The 14,050-nt window shown below is 42.3% G+C and overlaps 1 long non-coding RNA gene across 3 annotated transcripts in view; it reads left to right on the forward strand.

The window, feature by feature from the left end:
* LOC142656460 (uncharacterized) overlaps positions 1-14,050 on the forward strand; it is a 189,684-nt gene that overhangs the window by 109,329 nt on the left and 66,305 nt on the right. For all 3 annotated transcript variants that reach the window (XR_012849679.1, XR_012849680.1, XR_012849678.1), the window contains exon 3: positions 10,080-10,208. This is a non-coding gene — a long non-coding RNA (uncharacterized LOC142656460). The remainder of the gene's footprint in view (positions 1-10,079; positions 10,209-14,050) is intronic.

Raw genomic sequence — 14,050 nt, forward strand, 5'->3', positions numbered from 1 at the left:
TTATACAAAACATAGGATAAAATTGGTAGAAGGGCTGTGTGGTCCACCAGACTGAAGAACTGTGCCTTGGGCCCTCCAGAGGAAATAACACTAAGAGCTCACCACCAAACTATAGAGAATATGTGCATTTCCACTACTTTTAATTAAAGTTTAAGATAAGCCGTTATCATGGTGTATACAGGTCATATGAACAAATTCAAATTATTTTTCGATCAACTCAAATTATTTTTTCTACTGGACCATTGGCAACAACTAGACTTGGGCCTACCAAAGAATCCTGGTTCTCTGGTGGGCCAGTCTGTATGTGTAAGATCACCTTTAAAAGAGATATATCTAAATTGGAGAATCTATTAGATGCCCTTATACGAATAAGCTAGTGTGTACTATCACACCCTTGGATAGGCAACTCAAACTCCTTATCGATGGCCATAAGAGAGTGAAGGATGTATATAAAACAGTAGATACAGTACTTCTTGGTAATTTGATTTATAGGTGAAGACAGGAGGACGTCAAATGAAACAGTGGGGGGAATCCCACAAAAGAATGACTACATTCCTGTCACATGACATGTTGTATTTGTTACATTGTTACTTTTGACCAAATTTATGCTTTAACAACCACTTCCACACAGTCCCTGCCACTGCAGCTATATACCCCTATAGGCCTTATATTTTATACACCAGTCTCCAAAATTGAATACCATATTATGTGTAGCATTAAATGGATATTCTTATTACTCGAAGTTATGCCATATTACTAGGGTACAAAATACAATTCTGGTCGGTGGGGATCCGACTTCTATATCCCTCCCCAATCTGGGGAACCGAGGACCGTTCGTGTTTTTGTGAATACAGTTGCGTTGCATTTTCCTGTACTGCGATGCATTTGATTCTTAGGATTGGTGGGGATCTAGGCAGGCAGACCCCCATCGATGAGTAAGTAATTCCAAATTCTAGCGATATTCTATCCCTTATTAGTATGGGAAAACTTGAAGTCTATTATTCTTGAGGATTCACTAATAAAAACTTCCATCCTTCCTCTATTGACCCATGGAATCAAAGGAAAGTTGACTTGGATTTAAAGAAAAGCCACAAGACAAAGTAAACATTGAGCTAAAATATCACTCTTCCCGTAAACTCTTTTAGCCGCCTGCCACAAAGACGGTCGTATCATCCAAATTATTTGACTCCTTCTTTACCCTCTTTGAAAAATGTTCAAGTCCTACACTCAGATCACCGGTGCACAGATCATATTTTATAGATATTGTGGGCTATTACAGGCTCATGGTAAGAAAGGTTAGTTAAAATTACATTATTTATCTATAACCCTGTATAAAAAAGTGAACTTCACTATTGCTTCTGACACCCTTGACTGCAGCAATACATTCACTGGGAAATTCTAATCCATCAGAATTGTCTACAGTGCTGGAGATAATGGTATATTACTTTGCTGGGGAATATTATCCTGACCTACTTTCTGCTCTTCACTTTATAAAGGAACAGAAAGGTGCTTTATTACAAGACTTGACAATATTTAACATAAATATTTAACAACAAGTACGTTTCAATTCAGCTCCAAAGGATGTGCTTTAAATCACATAGGACTTTCTAGACTCGGCAGAACATCGACGTCCTATTTCAACCCAGGAATAATATGCAAGAAGCAATAAAGTAAAGCTCTATAATTGTATATACCGTACATGGAATTGCCTGGTTACAAGGATCCAGTGGATACAAGACGCGATTTACTAGCATTAGACTCATTTTGTCCTTTTCTGAACAAATTTATATATCCTTTCGAAATGTATAGATGTAGCAATCTTTAAAGGCCATGTCAAGCTTTGCTGTCATTTTTTTTAATTATGTATCTTTGCATGGAAAAATTTTTTTCTAATAGATCTACGTTTTTGAGATGCATTCGCATTCCCTTTGCATAGAAGCTGCATCCCATTACTTTAACCCGAACCCGTCAGTCCAGCTGAATGACGGCAGTGCTCAGAGAGGCTCCTGCTTGCATCTGATACACATGTTCGCCCTACTTATTATCAAATCTGAATTGCTAAGTTAATGGGCACATTCCTGGTAGCCTTTAACAGTGAACGAGTTAAAGTGGTCATGTAAATATATGATGTTACAACATGAACAGGGTAGCAGGGAGCTGTCAGAGCAGCTGGGGGTCTCTCCTTATAAACTGCTGCGTAGGCAAGTCTATTTTAATTCTACTGAATGTGTTATATGTAAGGTACAATGTGATCAAGATCTTGTAAGATATATTTTTTAAATTGAGTATTCAAAAATTTAGCTTAACATGCCATCCTTTAAAATGAATGGGCAACCATGTAAATACATGATCCAGTTCATTTCTACAGAGCAGGAGTTGCTCTTTGAAGTGGCATTCTGCTCTGGCTAACAGAGGGGGCCTCTATGATGTCCGTATGCCCTAATAGTGTATGTGTATGTAACATATGAGGACTTAATCCCCCAAAAAACAGGGAAATATTAATGGCCTAGGTATGCTTTGGGTCACCCACTATGTCCTTATACTTACAGTGAAGGAAATAAGTATTTGATCCCTTGCTGATTTTGTAAAAGTCATGAACAGTCTAGAATTTTTAGGCTAGGTTAATTTTACCAGTGAGAGATAGATTATATTTAAAAAAAAAACAGAAAATCACATTGTCAAAATTATATATATTTATTTGCATTGTGCACAGAGAAATAAGTATTTGATCCCCTACCAACCAATAAGAGTTCAGCCTCCTCCAGACCAGTTACACGCTCCAAATCAACTTGGTGCCTGCATTAAAGACAGCTGTCTTACATGGTCACCTGTATAAAAGACTACTGTCCACAGACTCAATTAATCAGTCTGACTCTAACCTCTACCACATGGGCAAGACCAAAGAGCTTTCTAAGGATGTCGGGGACAAGATCATAGACCTGCACAAGGCTGGAATGGGCTACAAAACCATAAGTAAGACGCTGGGTGAGAAGGAGACAACTGTTGGTGCAATAGTAAGAAAATGGAAGACATACAAAATGACTGTCAATCGACATCGATCTGGGGCTCCATGCGAAATCTCACCTTGTGGGGTATCCTTGATCCTGAGGAAGGTGAGAGCTCAGCCGAAAACTACACGGGGGGAACTTGTTAATGATCTCAAGGCAGCTGGGACCACAGTCACCAAGAAAACGGCGTAATGGATTAAAATCCAATGGATTAAAATCCTGCAGTGCCCGCAAGGTCCCCCTGCTCAAGAAGGCACATGTACAGGCCCATCTAAAGTTTGCAAATGAACATCTGGATGATTCTGAGAGTGATTGGGAGAAGGTGCTGTGGTCAGATGAGACTAAAATTGAGCTCTTTGGCATTAACTCAACTCGCCGTGTTTGGAGGAAAAGAAATGCTGCCTATGACCCAAAGAACACCGTCCCCACTGTCAAGCATGGAGGTGGAAACATTATGTTTTGGGGGTGTTTCTCTGCTAAGGGCACAGGACTACTCCACCACATCATTGGGAGAATGGATGGAGCCATGTACCGTCAAATCCTGAGTGACAACCTCCTTCCCTCCACCAGGACATTAAAAATGGCTCGTGGCTGGGTCTTCCAGCACGAAAATGACCCGAAACATACAGCCAAGGCAACAAAGGAGTGGCTCAAAAAGAAGCACATTAAGGTCATGGAGTGGCCTAGCCAGTCTCCGGACCATAATCCCATCAAAAACTTATGGGGGTAACTGAAGATCCGAGTTGTCAAGCGACAGCCTCGAAATCTTAACCCCTTAGTGACCAGCCTATTTTAGACCCTAATGACCAAGCTATTTTATTCGTTTTTCTATAGTCGCATTCAAAGAGCTATAACTTTTTTATTTTTTCGTCTACATAGCTGTATGAGGACTTGTTTTTTGCGGGATTAGTTGTACTTTTTAATAGCACCATTTTTGGGTACATATTATTTTTTTATTAACTTCTATTAACTTTTTTTGGGGGGATTATAAAAAAAACCTGAAATTCCGCCATTGTTCTATGCGTTTTTAAATTGACGCCGTTCACTATGCGACGTAAATAACATGTTACCTTTATTCTATGGGTCGGTACGATTACGGCGATACCACATATGTAGAGGTTTTTTATGTTTTACGACTTTTGCACAATAAAAACTCTTTTGAACTAAAATTATTTGTTTTTGCATCGTTGCTTTCCAAGGGCCGTAATTTTTTTCTTTTTCCATCAATGTAGTGATTTTTTGGGCTTGTTTTCTGCGGGACGAGATGTAGTTTTGAATGGTACTGTTTTGGGGTGCATGGGACTTATTGATTAATTTTTATTATGACTTTTTTGGGGGGCAATGGAAAAAATAGCAATTTCGCCATTGTTTTTTTGCGTTTTTTTTTACGGTGTTCACCTTGCGGTTTAAATTACATATTAACTTTATTAATGGAGTCATTACGGTCGTGGCGATACCATATATGTGTACTTTTATTTTATTTTTACACTTTTACTAAATAAAACCACTTTTTATGGAAAAAAATGATTTTTTTTTTTTTTTACTGTAACTTTTATTATTAATCTTTATTTCACATTTATTACTTATTTTATTAGTCCCGCTAGGGGACTTTACTGTGCGATCTTCAGATCGCTGATATAATGCTCTGGTATACTTCGTATACCAGAGCATTATTGCCTGTCAGTGTAAATCTGACAGGCAATCTGTTAGGACGTGCCTCCGGCGCGTCCTAACAGGCATAAGTCCAGGGCAGACCTGGGGGCTTTTATCAAGCCCCCGGCTGCCATGACACCCCATCGGAGACCCGCAATTGCATTCGCGGGCCGCCGATGGGTGACAGAGGGAGCTCACTCCCTTTGTAAACAAAGTTAAATGCCGCGGTCGCTATTGACGGCGGCATTTAACGGGTTAAACGGCCGCTATCGAAGTAAACTTCGATCGCGGGCGTTGGAGCAGGAGCTCAGCTGTCATCAGACAGCAAAGCCCCGGCTCCAGCCTGCACGGGAGACTCGTGCAGGACTTAGACTAGGCGAACGTGAAAAGGCGTCAGCCTAGCCTAAGGCCCCTTAGTGACCGACGTGAAAAGGCGTATTGGTGGTCACTAAGGGGTTAATGATTTACAGATGATCTGCAAAGAGGAGTGGGCCAAAATTCCATCTAACATGTGTGCAAACCTCATCATCAACTACAAGAAACGTCTGACTGCTGTGCTTGCCAACAAGTATTAAGTCTTGTTTGGCAAAGGGATCAAATACTTATTTCTCTGTGCACAATGCAAATAAATATGTATAATTTTGACAATGTGATTTTCTGTTTGTTTTTTTTTATATAATCTATCTCTCACTGGTAAAATTAACCTAGCCTAAAAATTCTAGACTGTTCATGTCTTTGCCAGTGGGCAAACTTACAAAATCAGCAAGGGATCAAATACTTATTTCCTTCACTGTATATGTACTAATCATATGGTATATTGTAGCCTTAAATGGTGTTGTCCCGCTGTTGTGTTGTGTTTTTGCTTCTGTCTTCTTATTCCCTCTACTAGATGGCACTTGTGCGGTGGTGAAACCTGACACTAACTGGCAATGTATAGGAGAAGATACGCTGCTTTGGAGAAAAGGGTGGCTAATCCGGCCATCGAAGACATTGTGAACATGTTTAATTTTGTTGTGCAAGGTGCTTGACTTGTTCACTACCTAAATTCAGGGCGCGGGGATGTATACCCTAGACACCATTTTAGAGGCTAAATATATCATTCTGTAACAGGGTAAAGGCGGATGCATGCAAACGTGCCTGTGTCCTCATGCCTGGGTGCGGAGCTTAGAGTATAAAACGGTGGTTAACCCGCCAAGGCATTTTCAGTATTGGGAGGAAGTTGGCGTGACCTGATCTCTGCATACTATATAGGAAAGGTGTTGCTACGCGGAGGGGAAAGTCATGGAGCTGCTGTGGAGGGTGGAGAAAGAGGGAGAATGACTGACGGCTGGTACTGTGGAGCCTGATTTGGACTGGTGAGGACCAACTTAGTCAGTATTTATCGTTGAACAAATTAATGTACACCCCCATTCCCATTGACACTACGGATTTGCAAGTGGTTCATTTATTAGAGAATTTAAATGATCCGCTGAAAACTCAGTGGACTAGCCTCTAATATTGATAACATGATATTATATGAGCTAGCTTATTAAAATAATTACTATAATACTTATGGCAATGTATTCATAATGAGCTGCTGAGAAACAAATTATCCTCTGCTGATTTTGTAAAATAATCGGTTAATTCATGGCAAGAGATTATATCGTGGAGTGTAAAATAGGGGTTAATATAATATTTGTTATTAGCCAATATTGCCGCTCTGTGTAGTTCATATTAGAACTAATATTGCCCATCATGTTCAAAGGCGTACATAGAAATCACGGATCACTGGGCCCCATAGCAAAAGTCAACGAGCATTCAGACTCTCACAGTCAATATCTTGTCTGGTTTTTGTTGTGTGCTGCTCCAGCTGCCCCCTAATGTTGTAGATGATGTGACCCTTTGTACCAACTCAATACATACTTGATTGACAGTTCCAAATCTGTCCTAACTGGTTTGGCACCATCCAAAAGGAAGTTACTGTCATTCATTACTCACATGTCACTTCCTCTTCCCTTCTGGCAATGTGCTCCATACTCGGCACTTTTATTTTTTACGCATTTTTGCGAAAATTGTAGTGGTGACAAAGCCTTTATTCAATGGTTTCCACGAATACACTCAAAGGTGTCGGAGACACCCTAGGCGGCCGACCTCTCCGCTGCACAATAGCTGTCTGGTCTTCCTCCATTGAAGGTACGCTAATGAAATTTAAGTGTATATTATGCAATAAAATAAATAATTTATTCTTCTGAATGATACCGTGACGGAGTAGAATATCATTATTACGGGGACATTTGCTGTATACGTTTAGCCTAGAGGCAGTGCTCTACATAGAATGTCTCTCCTAATATTTTACATGCAAATGTAGTTTCTCTAATCGGTTTAATACATATGCCCCTTTATGTTTAAATACTTCACAGTTGAATGAGCTGAAAGATTATTTCGGAGCTTATTACTGCTGTTTCACTCTCAGAGGAAGCAAAGATATTTATACGTCTTGACCTGATTGAAGAAGATACATATCGTTAGGTTCTCTTAACTACAGGCAGGTTTGAGGCCTGCACTCAACTCATGGAAACGTTTGATTGATGTGAAGCCAAATACTCGTAACCTTCAATAAGGGAGCAATTTATAAACCTCTCAAAAGCTTTATTAAATAATGTGCATTTTCTCCAGAATAGTAGCAAGAAAATCATTGTTTTCCATTTCAATACCATGGATATTAGATTGTCTGTCAAAATACTGATGGCTGAGCTGCTCAGTAAATGTTAGGGAAAAAAAATCTTGTGGGATTACAGAACTACAATATCAAATTCCTGGGGGATTAACTGGTTGAGAGAATTACTTCTCTGTCCTAATGCAGTGACCTTACAAGAAATAAAGGCCTTTAAATCTCAATCAGCCCCATGCGGCAGAAAATCATTTCAAACACTTGATTGAAAAAAAAAAAAATGTCTCCAGATGTCATATGACGGAAAAAAATTTTCCCTTAAAATCTAATCCTAATATTACGGCCTTACTAAATGGGTTTTTCCAAATTAGTGTTTATTGATGGACATGTCCTAAACACTGAATGGTGAGGTACCGGCTACTGGGACAGACCGTCATCATTAGAATGGGACGGTATTGGACCTGGCTGTCTATAGGAGGCACAAATGTGTGGTCACTTCCTACTAAAAATAATGAGACTTCCAGGAACCGCCAAGTACTCACAGAGCTGACACTCAAGCGAGAAACTATAGAGCGGGGGTACGAGGGCCACATTGTTAGATTCTTACTAAGGGCACAATAAAATTTAAAGAGGTATTTCAATCTGGGACATTCATGGCATATGGCTAGTGTACACCATAAGTGTCTAACACTTTTTGGAAAAACATAGAAACAGCTGAGAACTTTGCAACTCTCAAAATCTACAATGGAGAGAGCAGCCTACCTTCTCATCGTCTTTTCTCTGGAGTGACAATTAACAGGGCATATGGGGATATGCCATAAATGGCTCTGAAGGAAATACCCCCTTAAAAAATCACTGTGTGTAAAATTGACTGCATTATGCCTAGTGCAGTGTCTGATGGGACGGTGCATGACACAGTGATTCAAAGAGCGTCAAGGTAAGAACACAAGTCATACACTGCCCCCTCAGGCCAGAACTAGGCATAACACAGTGCTTAATTTGCTTAAAGGAGAGCTCATGCAGTCATGCTGTCTGTGTCCTGATAGTTGCGGGATACTCAGACCAATATTGCGGCCTGCATGTGGCCCCAGGGCTGTAGTATATGCACTCCTACTATAGATAATTCAGACACAGCAGTCCTGGTGCCTGACGGAGCACAAAAACTTCTCTGCCACATATCGAATACATCATTATTATAAATAGCACATGGTAGGTGGGGGGCCCTGTTACAGATATTGTATTGTGGCCCATGAGCTTAATGTTATACCTCTACTGACAGTGTTAAAGGGGTTTTCCCATAATCATTATTTATCACCTATCCACAGGATAGGTGATAAATATCTGATCGGTGAGGGTCCGACCGATGGGACCCCCACCGATCACAAGAACGGGCTTACCGTGCCGTTCCTCAGAGTACCATAGTAATGGAACGGTAGTGCGCATTCTCGACCACCGCTCCATTCGATGTCCTCCTTACTGCATTTTAGCAGTGAAGAGGAACAGGGAGTTTGGGACCCCGTTTTCGCAATCATTGGTGATCCCAGCATTGGGGCCCCCAGCAATCAGACAATTATCACCTATACTGTGGCTAGGTGATAATTGCTCATTCTGGGAATAGAATCAAAAACTTTATTGCCAACTATAACAATCACATAATAAGATGTCTGCAATATACACATTTAAGCCTGGAACCAATAGGTATCCAGTACTGGACTTTGTACCACTGGCTTTTTGGGCTAGTTATTTTGCAATATTTGGACACTAGCCCACTTGCTCATTAGAAACTGAACTCTAACCATTGGGTCAGAACTGAATTGGAAACTATACCACATAGTCACTTGGGGTTTTACACAAATCCACCAGACATCCCGTGACTGTATGGTAAATAATACCTTTCACCACAAAGCGCATTGTATCCCTATTAGTTTTAACAAAGATGATGCGCCTCATTTATAGCAAGTATTGTGCTTGTGTAATTAACCGTTGATGCACTGGATGTTCTGCAGGTACAATAACTACAATATGACGCATTTTGAATATGTAAATAGGTTTACTGTCAACGCTAGGTGAGGTCAGGTGGAAAAAAGTCTGCATTTGTACCAGGTGTAAAACATGAGACTGTGCACATGACAACAGAACTTGTTTAGTTATTTTTCTTATAACATGCAATTTGGTCATGAGAGTTACACAGAGACAGTCACAGATGATTCTTCAAGAAAAGCTGTCATCGTATTTCTCTTACAGTAGGCTTTACACGTCACTTCACTCATGTGATCAAGCTCCAATGTATATTTTATGTCAATTGGTTTTACCTTTTTTTTTAAACTGTATAGAATAGCGTAGTAAACAATGCAGAGGGATTCCGTAAAAAAATGTACACCGTATGGTATGTTTTATTTTACAATGGGAACCTATTGCTAACGTATGCCACCATATGCCTACACAGTGGCATACATCACAGCCTTCCATCCAGGTATACGCCAGGAAATGTTAGTGCGGCAGCACACGGAGGTGAAAAGGACCCAGGAGCAAAAAGTAGAAAGTAAATGCCGTGGCCTAGGGCCTGAATTCTTTTATTTATTTTTTGCTCTAGTCTGGGTGTGAGTTAATTTTGGGGTCTGGGGTCTGTATTTATTTAGAGGAGTGGTCTAAGGTCTTAATTCGTTTTGTAGTTTGATCAGAGGTTTGATCCTTCTGCTGTCCAGTCCTACTTATGTGGCTAATAAAATGTGTATTACCATATTTTGTTGTTTATACACCCACTTTAGATTTGATTCCTGAAAAGGCCCCTTGGAGCAACACATCACAGTAGAGCAGGTGCCAGTCAGCAGAGCATGAGGAGGAGAAGAGCACTCCAGCACAAACTGCAGTACGGAGAGAGAAAGAGTCTGACAGAAGTGAGTACGACCGACTTCGACGCTACACACCTGTGTCTCTAAAAGGGGGAGGAGGACGAACCATGGCTATTGGCACTGGCCACCAAGTTTGACATAGAGGGACTTGGAATCTGCCGGCATTGGAGGAAGGCGGCTGCAGCAGCAGGCAGCTCAGTCCCCCCCCCCCAAGTAAACACCTAGTTGCATCCCTGCTTCTGTGTGTGGGTGTTTGAGCTCTTGGACCAGTCTGACAGCAGCCTGCTAAAGTGATAGTGTGGCTTTTCACTGCACCACAACACCATATGTTCTCGTGATCCTGTGGATAGGTGATAAATATTGATTATGGGAAAACCCCTTTAAGGATACAATGTGGTGGGTACTGTGACAGGCACTGTTAGGGGGACACTGTTCAGTGTAAGGGGATTTTGACCCTTAGGCCCCATGCACACGACCGTGCCCATAATCACGGTCCGTGATTACGGGCACAGCAACCCGCGGACAACTGCAGACAGTTATCCGCATTTGCGGACCGTGCTCTCATTATAAAACATCGGAGTACGATCCGTAAAATAAAAAAATAGGATATGTCCCATTTTTTACGAAAGGTCTCTACTGCCTGGACACTTCCCGTAAATATACAGGAAGGTGTCCATCGGCCATAGAAATTAATGGGTCCATAATTACATTCCGTAATTACGGGCAAAATGTATGGTCGTGTGTATGGGGCTATAGGCCCCATGCACACAAACGTATTTTTGCGGCCGCAATTCACGCGCACATCTGCGGTGAATTGCGGCCCCATTCATTTTGATGGGCCCACGCACACGACCGTGGTTTCCATGGTCTGTGCATGGCCCAGGACCCTGGACTGCAAAACACGTCCATAATAAGACATTTCCGTTCTTTTTGCGGTCCAGGCTACTGGGCCATGCACGGACCGTGGAAACCAGGCTCATAGAAATTAATGCACGCGGCCATGTTCACGGCCCGCGATTTGCAGGCGGCCCGCGGGTGACACTCCGTGGCCGTCCGACCCGAAAATCACGGCCGTGCACATGGCTACGGTCATGTGCATGAGGCCTTACTGCTCAGCGGCTAACATTCTCATGAATTGCATTTACTGGAATGTATTGACCCTTGTCTAAATACGTACAAAAATGTAATAAAACCCCCATTGGCAAGACAATAAGCTACGGTAAATGCTACGGTCTATACAGTACATCAGTAGTAATCTGCCTTACATAAGTGTTCGAGTTGACAATAAGTTACACTCATTTTGGGGGGGTTTTGAAGCTCATAATTAGGGGCTTATTTCAGCATCATTTCTTTTCAGATTATAGTGATCATCTTCTATTGTACAAGACATACAATTTAGTCTGTAAAGGAGACAATGCATTTCTCAGTGGCCTAATTTGTAGCAGCGTCTTATTTAATTGGGAAGCATATTTCTCTGGATTCATTAAAAATTAAATGCAATCTCATGTTGTGTGCTGCAGCCTATAAGTTACATCCCAGTGCTTCTCTACCTGCATCCTGTCCGTAACTACGCTTCTTACACATTTTTAGTATTTCTGCACTGCGGGCATTGAGTTTTAAGAGGTCATTTTATTTCAAGCCCTCCACATGTGGTGCAATCATTAATGTCAGCTGTGATCTGTCAGAAGTATAAAAGGTAGGATAAGAATGTATTTTTCATGTGGAATTGAACAGTTTTAACTTGATCTCAACCAACCTGAATGGTGAATAAATAATAATTTTTTGACCAATGGCTACTATGGATCCCTGGGTGTTGAAAAGGTGCACAGAACTTCTACTCTTTATAGGCACATGCCTCTTTCCCATATCAGGAGATCAGTACTAGTAATGAAGTGTAATAGTTGGGGGGTCTTATTACAGCTTTGGGATCTTGGTGCTTAAAGTAAGACATCTGACCATAAACTGAATTAACAAGATCACAGGGAGCTGGCCTAAGGGGTTTCCTCAATTTTCTTCCGTAAAAGGGATAGGAAAAAGGAACAAACAAACAAACACTAGGACTTTCTATCTCTGAGCGGGCGGTGTTTGGTTTGAACCAGCACCAATAATCGGGCTTTGATTGATGCCGTAGTGTTCCCAACTCTTCTTTCTGTATACCTCTGCTACTGATTTCATGTAGCACTGGGAGGCTGACGTTGACTTCCCATCAGGATGATATTGTTGAGTGGCACCATAGTCAGTCCTATTCGTAGCGGGTTTCTAACAAGATATTTGAGTGAAGCTTATTTTGTACATGGAAGAGGAAATAAGCTGTATCAGTAGAAGATGCATACATTATCCACTTACTAGCCACACTGTATTATAAAATATTAAGTAATTTAAAGTTTTCTTGTTTTTTTGTACATGGTATAATATTTTCCCCTCAGCTATCAAGACAGGGAAGAGGGAAAGTTATTTGTGAGACACTGAGCAGGCTGAGAATTTTTTATTTTTATCTTGCTCTTTTTCAAAGACTTTATAACTTCTCCAGCAATAGTGCCCCATAACAGTGCCTGAATTTCAAAGCTGGTGTAACACCCATGGCCGCGGACCGTCGGGTTTACTCACCTCCTGACGGCCGCAGCCATGGATCAGTGAGCGTTGGCCCGCATCTCCTCCTCAGGAGACGCCAGCGCTCACTTCTGCTTCATTCTGCTATGTCCAGTAGGGTGCGCACCTGAATCTGATGCCAAATTAGCCCATGATTAACCTGGACTATAAGAAGGGCCCTGCCCATTCCTGAATTGCCTGAGCGTTGTTGTCGTTTACATATGTTCGTCTCTGAAAATGGTCCCTTTAGTGTTTTCCAGTTCCCAGTGTTCCCGTTCCTGCTACATGTATCCTGTATCCCATGCTATGCTGGTCCAAGTGCCGTTTAGAGTTGGAGTCATGTTGTGCAGAGTACTACACCTGCCTTGTTACACCACGCCTGGTGTCTGCCTGCTGCCAAGGTCCCATCCGAGCCTATCTTGCTACTGTCTGAAGTTACTACAGGTACTCCTATTCGAAATATAGACTTTGACTTTGTATCCTGTTGGCCAGCTGCTATACCGTCAAGGCGGTACGGCCCAGTGGGTCTACGCAACCAATGTGACAGTACGCTCAGGCCATGGACCCCGCTGGTCAATCCGAGACCATGACGACATCACAAGTGATGTGGGCGGATATGCTAAACCTCCGGTCTCGACAGGACCAACTCCTCCAGACGTTGAAGATTATTGCACGTCGGCTGAAGTCTTTGATGATGGACCATCTCAAGCTGTCTACCCAGGAGAGACAATGCAGATGCACTTTGGAACTTTGTCTGTATTGTGGCCTCGGATGCCATCTTGTGCGTCTGTGCCCCCAAAAACCCCAGAGCCTAGGGTTGGTTGGAGAGACAACCCTGGGTGAAAAAGGACTTTCTTCTAAATTGTCCATCCCCGTGACCATAGTGTCCGGAGAAAAGACGCACCGGATCTCTGCCTATCTGGACTCTGAATCTGCATGTAATGGCAGGAAGGAGGTGAAGGGAAAGTGAGCCCTAATCTACCCACCGCCCTGTCCCTGCCTACTTGCAACGACCCGCCCTAGGCGACGAGGTACAACTGGGCGGCGGTCCCTACGCTGGCTAAGTGCACAGGAAGACAAACAGGGAACACGCAAGGGAAGGGGCAGTAGCCACGGAACGCCACGAGGAAACGGGGCGGCGAACGAACAGTCAGGACCAGGACGAAGTGAGTACACCCGAGCAGGCACGGAGACAGGAGCAAGCCAGGGCAAGCAAGCAGGTCAAGCAGAACTGCAGCAAGGCAGAAGCACGGCAGAAGCAGGCTGGAGCAAGCAGCAGTGGGGCCAGGAATCCAAAA

Source organism: Rhinoderma darwinii, chromosome 6 (assembly GCF_050947455.1).
Source record: "Rhinoderma darwinii isolate aRhiDar2 chromosome 6, aRhiDar2.hap1, whole genome shotgun sequence".
In the NCBI taxonomy this organism is placed as follows: Eukaryota; Metazoa; Chordata; class Amphibia; order Anura; family Rhinodermatidae; genus Rhinoderma; species Rhinoderma darwinii.